A 12,427-nucleotide genomic window follows, 5' to 3' on the forward strand; every position below is an offset into this window, starting at 1 on the left:
TCTTTTTTATTGGCTATGCATGTAACATTAGTATAAAAAAGTTTTTAATCATATTGACATTTGTTAGTTTAAATTATTTATTTATTTTATTTTCATAACCTTTAAAATATAAATATCAATAAAAAGATATTTAAATTTAAATAAAATATAAAAAATAAATTAATAAGAATAAGAATCTAGATTTTGTTCTTTAATTTTGAAATTTAATAAAAATGGTATTTTATCAAATTTATGAATTTAAAACAAAATAATTAGCAATCTTAAAAAATTTATTAAATTTTATTAGTTAATTTATCACTATATTTAAGAACCATTATTGAGTCTTTTGACTTTGGGAAGATGCACTTAAGATATAATCACTCTCCATATGATATAAAAGACAATAAGAATGTTATGGGTTCAATTTAGTTTGATTTTAGACCAAATTAAAAACCAATCAAACCAATCTGTTCGATTTTCTCATAACATCAATCAATCGATTTATTATTTTTGTAATAATCGAATCGAACCGAATCAAACTAAAAACAATTTTGATTCTATCAGTTTTTTCAATTTTTAAATTCTAATTAACAAAATATTAATCATAGTAAAATGGAATTTAAAATAATTAACAAACTGAAATAATAAGAGTAAATCACACCTACATTAAAAAATTTTAAAATTTGAATTAACAGATAATCATATCAAAACATTTGTTTCATAGTTATTTTAAAAATTAATTAATAATAATAATTTAACTAATGTTATTTCCTAATATATATCTCCAAATCACATTTTATAAATCTAATTAGTATTTTTAAATTGTTTTGTTATGATTATTTATTATTTTAAACTCTAAAATCTATAAAGTTTAACCTAATGTACCGTCTTAAAGAGTTATATATTAAGTCTATTTTTTCAAATCAAAATTCATAATTTAAATTTATAAGTTTTTTAAAACGCAATATTCTTGAATTTGAATTAAACACATAATTTGAATTTCAATTTTTAAGTTTTAAGTTTTTTGATATTTTATTTGAATATAAATAAAAATATTTTTATTGATAGTTATTATTAAATATCTTTTATTATAACTTTGTATACAAAGTTTGTGAAAATAAAAGTGATTCTTTTTGTTTTATTATTTCTACATACATAGTTTGTGAATATTCTTTTTTTTTTCTTAATTTTACGGCCTGTGTAGTAACATTAATAAATAATATGCATAAATATAAAGATTTTTTAAAGCAAAATAAAAATAAAATTTTTATTCAGACCCAATTTTATCCCAAAACTTTTTAATGAAATTTATGTTGTATTCCTTACAACTTAGCACTTTAATTAGATGACTCACAATTCCACACTGCCTTTTTAATTTCCTCGACAATGCTTCCAAAGTCACATAATATTTTTCATCTATCCTACCCATCATACCATCTCTGAATTCCACCTTAAGAGAATATCATTTTGATAATATAAATCTTTATAAAATTTAATTTTATAATAGCAATTTTTATTCTAATTTAATTCTTGATCAATCTACCATTAATTATCAGTATATCAATTCTATTATTTTTTTTTCTTGCTGAAATTATATTGCAAAAACATCTTATATTTTTGTCCATATCGATCCTTCGCTTATCAAAATCAAAACATCTGTTTTCAGTGTACTTTTTTTTTTTCATATACTATCTCTGATAGTAAGTAATTAAAGCTTTTCTTCTAACCTCCATCATTCTATCATACATTCTATTGTTTATCATATCATCAATCTTCTATTTCTCTTAATTATTTTCTAAAACTTTATAATTTTTTTATGAGTAAAGTATTGTTTTTGTCTCCAACATTTGGAATAAGTTCTATTTGTGTCCTTAACGTTTAAATCATCCTATTTGTATCCTTAACGTTTATAAAAGTGATTCAATGTTATCCTACTATAAATTATACTAACAAATCAGATTATATTTTTTAATTATTCTCACTTGAATGTATTCATTCTCAATTAGGTCTCACTTGGATGTGTTCGATTTTAATATTATACCAACTATTTGTGTTTAGATTTAATTATGTCCCAGAAAAGTGAATTATGTAAATGTTGTAGGAATTAGTTTCAATATTATTAGATGAGCTATTTTTCGGAGTAGATCATCGATTCTATCACAGACATTTGTATTCTAACTTTAATAAGAGATTTTTAAAACTCAAACTAAAATACTCATGATGTGTAATTGACGGCAGGATAACATTGAATCACTTTTACAAACGTTAGGAATACAAATAGAACGATTTAAACGTTAAAGACACAAATAGAATTTACTCCAAATGTTAGAGACAAAAACAATACTCACATCTCATTAAAATTAATCTTATGCCATTTCTTCATTAGAATCGTCATGTATAATACTTTTTAAAAAGAACCATCCGTCCTTATCCCTTCGTTGGCAAAGCCAGGGCCAGGGATCGACCTGCCTGGCAGACCTTTAGTCGTATAATAATAATAATAATAATAATAATAATAATAATAATAATAATAATAATAATGTAAAATATATAGTCGTATAATAATAATAATAATAATAATAATAATAATAATAATAATAATAATAATAATAATAATAATAGTGTAAAATATATTGTACTTAGGTGATGGTGGTTATATAACTTTAACAATATTTAAAAATATTCATTAAACAAATTTCTTACGGGTAAATAGTCTTCTATTCATCATGAAAAAAAAAAAAAAAACATTATTACACACACTTATTACAGATCACCTTATACTTACTACACCAAATGCTCGTTAAATGTCTAACAATATGTTGAATCAAATTAATCTTTTTCTGAAATTACTTTCAATTAATTCCAAATTCAAGAATCTTCCGGAAATAATTGCACTTGAACTACTCATAGCTGCAGATTCAAACGAATTTGACACCTTCAAAAGCCATTTTTATTTTTTATTTTTTAAACAGTAACATCAAAGAAACTTAACGTAGAAGAGTTTAAAATTTAGATTTTATTAAGATGTGTAAAAGCAGTAGATTTTAAAATTATCATTTATGAAGTTTGTATAAAATAATATAAAGTTTAAATTATTTATTTATTTATTATTGCTTATTTATTAAAATAAAAAATTTAAAAATTCCTACTAACAATAATTTAATATGCGTTTTTAGAGCACAAATTAACTAAATTATTAAAATTTGTGTTAAAAAAAAAATTTTTGTTGGGCACTAACACACAAATTACACTTGACTCGTTGCATAGATTTTTCATTTTTGGTGTTATTGCATCAGACTTAAGTCGTCGTTGACTCGCCCTAATATCCCAAAAGAAACAAAGACATTCGCTCATAGAATTATTCATGTATTAAAACTACTGTCGAAGAAAGCATAGGAAAAGTAATTTTTAATTATTTAATGTAAATCAATTTTTTTAGAATTTAGAGTTAAAAATTTATAATTTAAAATAAATAAAATAATTTTTTAAAAATTAGTTGACACTGACTAAAAAAATAATTATGTAAAAAATATGTATTAAAAATAAATTAAATAATATATACTAAAAATAAATTAGATAATATATATTTATATTCATATATATAATGATGGTTGATTTGGTCGTTATTTTTAATGTATGCAAAATATTTTTAGAATTCTAATCATTTATTTTAGTTTAAATATTATATAACATTTATTAAATTTTATCTTTTGTCTCTAAGATTTTATTATTTTATTGTGCGTCATTTTTAAAACCGTATATATTAATTATATAGTGAAAACTCATGTGTAATCAACTTCACGTGAAGTTGATAGCTAAAAGCGGTTAAATAATTTAATTAATTTGACTAAATTTTTATTTAATAATTTTTAATTACTAACTTTACGTAAAGTTAACTACACGTAAATTTTTATTTAATTATATATTGAATTGATTCAGTTATTTTTTTTTTTTAATATTGGATAAGAATTATGATCGATTCGAGTCTAGCTAACTCGAGTCTAATAAGACTTCTAATACCGGAAGTTTCTTTCTCCTTGTTGATAATTATGTAAGCTTATTTGTTTATCCACAAAAATAATTAAAAAAGTAGAGCGTAGAACTTTTGTTATTAGGAATATTTTTGTAATATTAAAATATTTAACTAAATTTTTTTAAAAAATATTTGATTTGAGGTATTACTCTTTTTTTATTGATGAATTTAAAATTGTATGTATAAAAGAAATTAATACTAAATATAGTTATTAATTTGTTGATTTACTATCAGTAAAAGAAAAAAATATATATATTTTAGTAACCGTAAAAATTTAGTCAGTTAAATTGTATTTAAAAAAAAAGATTGAGACTAAAAAATAAAAATTAATTAAACTGCGTTTCTATTTACGTTAATAAGTAATTGGCTAAATAAATCAACGAATTAAATTAACACATTTATATGAATTCAAAGTGCATACAAAATACTAATGCCAAATATAGCTAATAAAAAAAAAAAAAGAAAGACCATTGTTATATTTTAACAATTGTGAAAAGTATTGAATGCACTTTACTTCTTTAAAAAAAAAATGCATGCACAGACAAACGAAAGAAATTTATTATTCTTGTGTTGTTATTTTAATTTTTCTTAAATTAATAATTTTCACAGTATGTTGATATCTTTTTCTGTTTTTTTGAGAGGTCCTCTATAGCCACACATACATTACTTTGTAATACTGTTGGAAATTTCTGGCGAAGCAAAGTAATTTAAGATAATATGAATTTTTTTTTTCTTTTATTGATCTGTTTTGTTAAAAACTACAGTAAATTTTAGATTTTTTTTACAGCATAAGTTTGTTGGTCACTAACTAAAATAATTGGCTTGTAATGCAAAGAAAATGTAGTCAATATTAAAAGAAAATTCTAAGAAAAATTAGTGCACCATCTTTTCTATCATTTATTTAATATGAGATCATTCATTTCACAATGCTTGCTTTTAATAATTGTTCTTGTGTTCAGTCAAAAGAAAAAAATGATTATGTTTATTGTGCTTGTCTTATTGGGTTAATTTAATCTGAATGCCTTTGGAAGTTGGACCCACCAAATGAAGAAGCTTCTAGGAAAATTCCAATGTCCCGTGATTCATGAACCTTCACTTTTGTGAAGTAAATAATCAAACCTTATTTTCTTTGGCTATCAATTACTCAATGACCATATTTCCATATTTGTGGAGAAAGAAAAAAAAGAAAAAATACAATCAGTTATACTGTGTTTGACTCTGCAGGGTATAAAAATTATTAAAGCTAAAGCGCAAATGAAAGTGATATTGGTGGTGCGTGTCGTTAGAATACATGTTAGATTATTAGCAAATGTCCTTAAAATTTAAGTAATTATTAGAGTTGTGCATGTAGAACACCAAGAAAACGTAGTCAGTGTTAAAAGAAAACTCCAAGAAAGATTAGTGCACCATCTTTTCTACCATTTATTCAATATGAGATCATTCATTTTACAATGCTTGCTTTCAATAATTGTCCTGGTGCTCAGTCAAAAGAAGGAAATGATTATGTTTATTGTGCTTGTCTTATTGGGTTAATTTAATCTGAATGCCTTTGGAAATTGAGACCCGCCAAATGAAGAAACTGCTAGAAAAATTTCAACGTCCCGTGATTCACTTTTGTGAAGTCAATAATCAAACCTTATTTTCTTTGGCTATCAATTACTCAATGACCATATTTCAATATTTGTGGAGAAAGAAAAAAAGAAAAAATACAATCAATTATATTGTGTTTGACTTTTCAGGGTATAAAAATTATTAAAGCTAAAGCGCAAATGAAAGTGATATTGGTGGTGGGCCTCGTTAGAATACATGTTAGATTATTAGCAAATGTCTTTAAAATTTAAGTAATTATTGAAGCTGCGCGTGTAGAACTCCAAGAAAATGTAGTCAGTGTTAAAAGAAAACTCCAAAAAAAATTAGTGCACCATCTTTTCTACCATTTATTCAATATGAGATCATTCATTTCACAATGCTTGCTTTCAATAAACGTCCTGGTGCTCAGTAAAAAAAAATGATTATGTTTATTGTGCTTGTCTTATTGGGTTAATTTAATATAAATGTCTTTGGGAATTGGGACCCACTAAATGAAGAAACTGTTAGAAAAATTTTAACGTCCCATGATTCATGAACTTTCACTTTTGTGAAGTCAATAATCAAACCTTATTTTCTTTGGCTATCAATTACTTAATGACCATATTTTCATATTTGTGGAGAAAGAAAAAAAGAAAAAAGACAATCAGTTATACTGTGTTTGACTCTGTAGGGTATAAAAATTATTAAAGCTAAAGTGTAAATGAAAGTGATATTGGTGGTGGGTCTCGTTAGAATACATGTTAGATCATTAGCAAATGTCCTTAAAATTTAAGTAATTATTAAAGTTGTGCGTGTAGAACTCCAAGAAAATGTAGTCAGTGTTAAAAGAAAACTCCAAGAAAAATTAGTGCACTATCTTTTCTACCATTTATTCAATATCAGATCATTCATTTCACAATGCTTGCTTTCAATAATTGTCCTGGTGCTCAGTCAAAAGAAATAAATGATTATGTTTATTGTGCTTGTCTTATTGGGTTAATTTAATCTAAATGCCTTTGGGAATTGGGACCCACCAAATGAAGAAATTGCTAAGAAATTTTCAACGTCCCGTGATTCATGAACCTTCACTTTTGTGAAGTCAATAATCAAACCTTATTTTCTTTGGCTATCAATTACTCAATGACCATATTTTCATATTTGTGGAGAAAGAAAAAAAGAAAACTACAATCAGTTATATTGTGTTTGACTCTGCAGGGTATAAAAATTATTAAAGCTAAAGTGCAAATAAAAGTGATATTGGTGGAGGGTCTCGTTAGAATACATGTTAGATTATTAGCAAATGTCCTTAAAATTTAAGTAATTATTAAAGTTGTGCGTGTAGAACTCCAAGAAAATGTAGTCAGTGTTAAAGCCCCTTTTTGGAATGGGATTTTTCGCTTGTTCCGTTCAAACCAACTTGTGGAACAAGAATTCCAGGAATTAGACCACCTTATTGGGAGGAATCATTCTCTCCAAGGAATTGATTCCACTCCTTTAAAGAGATAGAGTCTCCTTTCCTAAGGACTATTCTTAGGGGAAAGGATGCAGCCGCAGCGGTGGACAGCGCCAAAGAGAAAAGACGTAACAAGGTATTCAGACCACACTTCACACAAACCAACTGAACGTTTTCCAAGAGCTAGTGCTCTGATACCATGAAAGAGTTGAAAATACTTTGAGCAGATTGGGTGAACATTGAACAAGGCAAAGTAATGGTTTATTCATCCCCCAGCAGTTCCTTTCTCAGTTCCCATTCAACATTCATAATATTAACCCGCTTCAACCAGCTGCTTTGCGGACTGCTCTTGCTCTTACTGCTGCTTCCTGCTTCTGACTACTTGCCTTTTCCTCACCGTCACTGCCTTCCCGCTTGATATTCCTCCTTATTTATATCGTGCAATTAAAGGGAACGAGACTGGAAAGCCCAAACTGAGCCCGGCGGGCAAATGCTTACCAATACCGAAGCCGTTCCGCTCGTCCCTCTTTCGAGGGCTTCACTCTCCTTGAAGAAAGCAAGTTTGCGGTTACGTAGATGATAACCGGCCTATACGAACGTTTGTTTCTACCATTTATTCAATATCAGATCATTCATTTCACAATGCTTGCTTTCAATAATTGTCCTGGTGCTCAGTCAAAAGAAATAAATGATTATGTTTATTGTGCTTATCTTATTGGGTTAATTTAATCTGAATGCCTTTGAAAATTGGGACCCACCAAATGAAGAAACTGCTAAAAAATTTTCAACGTCTTGTGATTCATGAACCTTCACTTTTGTGAAGTCAATAATCAAACCTCATTTTTTTTTGGCTATCAATTGTTCAATGACCATATTTCCATATTTGTGGAGAAAGAAAAAAAGAAAAAATATAATTGGTTATATGGTGTCTGACTCTTCTGCAGGGTATAAAAATTATTAAAGCTAAAGCGCAAATGAAAGTGATATTGGTGGTGGGCCTCCTTAGAATACATATTAGATTATTAGCAAATGAAAAAACTGCTAGAAAAATTCTAACGTCCCGTGATTCATGAACCTTCACTTTTGTGAAGTCAATAATCAAACCTTATTTTCTTAGGCTATCAATTACTCAATGACCATATTTCCATATTTATGGAAAAAGAAAAAAAGGAAAAATACAATCGGTTATATTGTGTTTGACTTTGCAGGGTATAAAAATTATTAAAGCTAAAGTGCAAATGAAAGTGATATTAGTGGTGGGTCTCGTTAGAATACATATTAGATTATTAGCAAATGTCTTTAAAATTTAAGTAATTATTGAAGTTGTGCGTGTAGAACTCCAAGAAAATATAGTCAGTGTTAAAAGAAAATTCCAAAAAAAATTAGTGCACCATCTTTTCTATCATTTATTTAATATGAGATCATTCATTTCACAATGCTTGCTTTCAATAATGATCCTGGTGCTCAGTCAAAAGAAAGAAATGATTATGTTTATTGTGCTTGTCTTATTGGGTTAATTTAATCTGAATGTCTTTGGAAATTGGAACCCACCAAATGAAGAAACTGCTAAAAAAATTTCAACGTCCCATAATTCATCAACTTTCACTTTTGTGAAGTCAATAATCAAATCTTATTTTCTTTGGCTATCAATTACTCAATGACCATATTTTCATATTTGTGGAGAAAGAAAAAAAGAAAAAATACAATTGATTATATTGTGTCTGACTCTGTAGGGTATAAAAATTATTAAAACTAAAACGCAAATAAAAGTGATATTGATGGTGGCCTCATTAAAATACATGTTAAATTATTGGCATATATCCTTAAAATTGAAGTAATTATTGAAGTTGTGCGTGTAGAACAAAAAAATTTCAGTACCATATAGGATACCCTATCATTATTTGATCTATGATTAGTCTTTAGTCTCATACGGCACATTATTGTAATAGCCTTAATTACAAGCTAAAATTAATTCACACAAAAATTTGCAAGATCATATATTATTTTGAATCAATTACAATATATTTGTTCTTGAGATTGAGAAATTCTTAATAAAAAAATACTTTTTTAATTTATTTGTAAGTTATATGTTATTTTATTAAAATTTAAGTTATATATAATATTATTAGTTTATTTATAAATATGATATTAACATCTTTTTCAGAAATCTGTGCATATACATAATGATTTTTTTGTATTTATTTAAAAAAAAACACTGTGCAAGATATATCATGTGATCAACATGGTGATAGATAATGATTGTAATTTATCCAAAATAATATTTGTTACATAATTATGCATATTTATTTAATTCTATAAATGGCTCCATCTAATAAGAGAGAAGAGCAATAATAATTTTCTTTGGCTATCAATTATTCAATGACCATATTTCAATATTTGTGGAGAAAGAAAAAAAGAAAAAATACAATCGATTATATTGTGTTTGACTTTTCAAGGTATAAAAATTATTAAAGCTAAAGCACAAATGAAAGTGATATTGGTGGTGGGCCTCGTTAGAATACATGTTAGATTATTAGCAAATGTCTTTAAAATTTAAGTAATTATTAAAGTTGCGCGTGTAAAACTCCGAGAAAATGTAGTCAGTGTTAAAAGAAAACTCCAAGAAAAATTAGTGCACCATCTTTTCTACCATTTATTCAATATGAGATCATTCATTTCACAATGCTTGCTTTCAATAATTGTCCTAGTGCTCAGTCAAAAGAAAGAAATGATTATGTTTATTGTGCTTGTCTTATTGGGTTAATTTAATATGAATGCCTTTGAAAATTAGGACCCACCAAATGAAGAAACTGCTAGAAAAATTCCAACGTCCCATGATTCATGAACCTTCACTTTTGTGAAGTCAATAATCAAACCTTATTTTCTTTGGCTATCAATTACTCAATGACCATATTTCCATATTTGTGGAGAAAAAAAAAGAAAAAATACAATCAGTTATATTGTGTTTGACTCTGCAGGGTATAAAAATTATTAAAGCTAAAGTGCAATTGAAAGTGATATTGGTGGTGGACCTCGTTAGAATACATGTTAGATTATTAGCAAATGTCCTTAAAATTTAAGTAATTATTAAAGTTGTGCGTGTAGAACTCCAAGAAAATGTAGTCAGTGTTAAAAGAAAACTCCTAGAAAAATTAGTGCACTATCTTTTCTACCATTTATTCAATATCAGATCATTCTTTTCAAAATGCTTGCTTTCAATAATTGTCCTGGTGCTCAGTCAAAAGAAATAAATAATTATGTTTATTGTGCATTTGTGCTTGTCTTATTGGGTTAATTTAATCTAAATGCCTTTGGGAATTGGGACCCAACAAATGAAGAAACTGCTAAGAAATTTTCAACGTCCCGTGATTCATGAACCTTCACTTTTGTGAAGTCAATAATCAAACCTTATTTTCTTTGGCTATCAATTACTCAATGACCATATTTCCATATTTGTGGAGAAAGAAAAAAGAAAAAATACAATCAGTTATATTATGTTTGACTCTGCAGAATATAAAAATTACTAAAGCTAAAGTGCAAATGAAAGTGATATTGATGGTGGGTCTCGTTAGAATACATGTTAAATTATTAGCAAATGTCTTTAAGATTTAAGTAATTATTAAAGTTGTGCGTGTAGAACTCCAAGAAAATGTAGTCAGTGTTAAAAGAAAACTCTAAGAAAAATTAGTGCACCGTCTTTTCTACCATTTATTCAATATCAGATCATTCATTTCACAATGCTTGCTTTCAATAATTGTCCTAGTGCTCAGTCAAAAGAAATAAATGATTATGTTTATTGGGCTTGTCTTATTAGGTTAATTTAATCTGAATGCCTTTGAAAATTAGGACCCACCAAATAAAGAAACTGCGAAGAAATTTTCAAAGTCTCGTGATTCATGAACCTTCACTTTTGTGAAGTCAGTAATCAAACCTTATTTTCTTTGGCTATCAATTGTTCAATGACCATATTTCCATATTTGTGGAGAAAGGAAAAAAAAATACAATCGGTTATATGATGTCTGACTCTTCTGCAGGGTATAAAAATTATTAAAGCTAAAGCGCAAATGAAAGTGATATTGGTGGTGGGCCTCCTTAGAATACATGTTAGATTATTAGCAAATGAAAAAACTGCTAGAAAAATTCCAACGTCCTGTGATTCATGAACCTTCACTTTTGTGAAGTCAATAATCAAACCTTATTTTCTTAGGCTATCAATTACTCATTGACCATATTTCCATATTTGTGGAGAAAGAAAAAAAAAGAAAAAATACAATCGGTTATATTGTGTTTGACTTTGCAGGGTATAAAAATTATTAAAGCTAAAGTGCAAATGAAAGTGATATTGGTGGTGGGCCTCGTTAGAATACATGTTAGATTATTAGCAAATGTCCTTAAAATTTAAGTAATTAGTGCACCATCTTTTCTATCATTTATTCAATATGAGATCATTCATTTTACAATGCTTGCTTTCAATATTTGTCCTGGTGCTCAGTCAAAAGAAAGAAATGATTATGTTTATTGTGCTTGTCTTATTGGGTTAATTTAATTTGAATGCCTTTGAAAATTGGGACCCACCAATTGAAGAAACTGCTAAGAAAATTTCAACGTCCTATGATTCATGAACCTTCACTTTTGTGAAGTCAATAATCAAATCTTATTTTCTTTGGCTATCAATTACTCAATGACCATATTTTCATATTTGTGGAGAAAGAAAAAAAGAAAAAATATAATCGATTATATTGTGTCTGACTCTGCAGGGTATAAAAATTATTAAAGCTAAAATGCAAATAAAAATGATATTGATGGTGGCCTCGTTAGAATACATATTAAATTATTAGCATATGTCCTTAAAATTGAAGTAATTATTGAAGTTGTGCGTGTAGAACAAAAAAATTTCAGTACCATATAAGATACCCTATCATTATTTGATCTATGATTAGTCTTTAGTCTCATACGGCACATTATTATAATAGCCTTAATTACAAGCTAAAATTAATTCACACAAAAATTTGCAAGATCATATATTATTTTGAATCAATTACAATATATTTGTTCTTGAGATTGAGAAATCCTTAATAAGAATATACTTTTTTAATTTATTTGTAAGTTATATGTTATTTTATTAAAATTTAAGTTATATATAATATTATTAGTTTATTTATAAATATGATATTAACATCCTTTTCAGAAATCTGTGCATATACATAATGATTTTTTTGTATTTATTAAAAAAAAAAACACTGTGCAAGATATATCATGTGATCAACATGGTGATAGATAATGATTGTAATTTATCCAAAATAATATTTGTTACATAATTATGCATATTTATTTAATTCTATAAATGGCTCCATCTAATAAGAGAGAAGAGCAATAATAATTGTGTATTTTTA

This window comes from Arachis ipaensis, chromosome B9 (assembly GCF_059453495.1).
Source record: "Arachis ipaensis isolate K30076 ecotype BB chromosome B9, ASM5945349v1, whole genome shotgun sequence".
Lineage (NCBI taxonomy): Eukaryota > Viridiplantae > Streptophyta > Magnoliopsida > Fabales > Fabaceae > Arachis > Arachis ipaensis.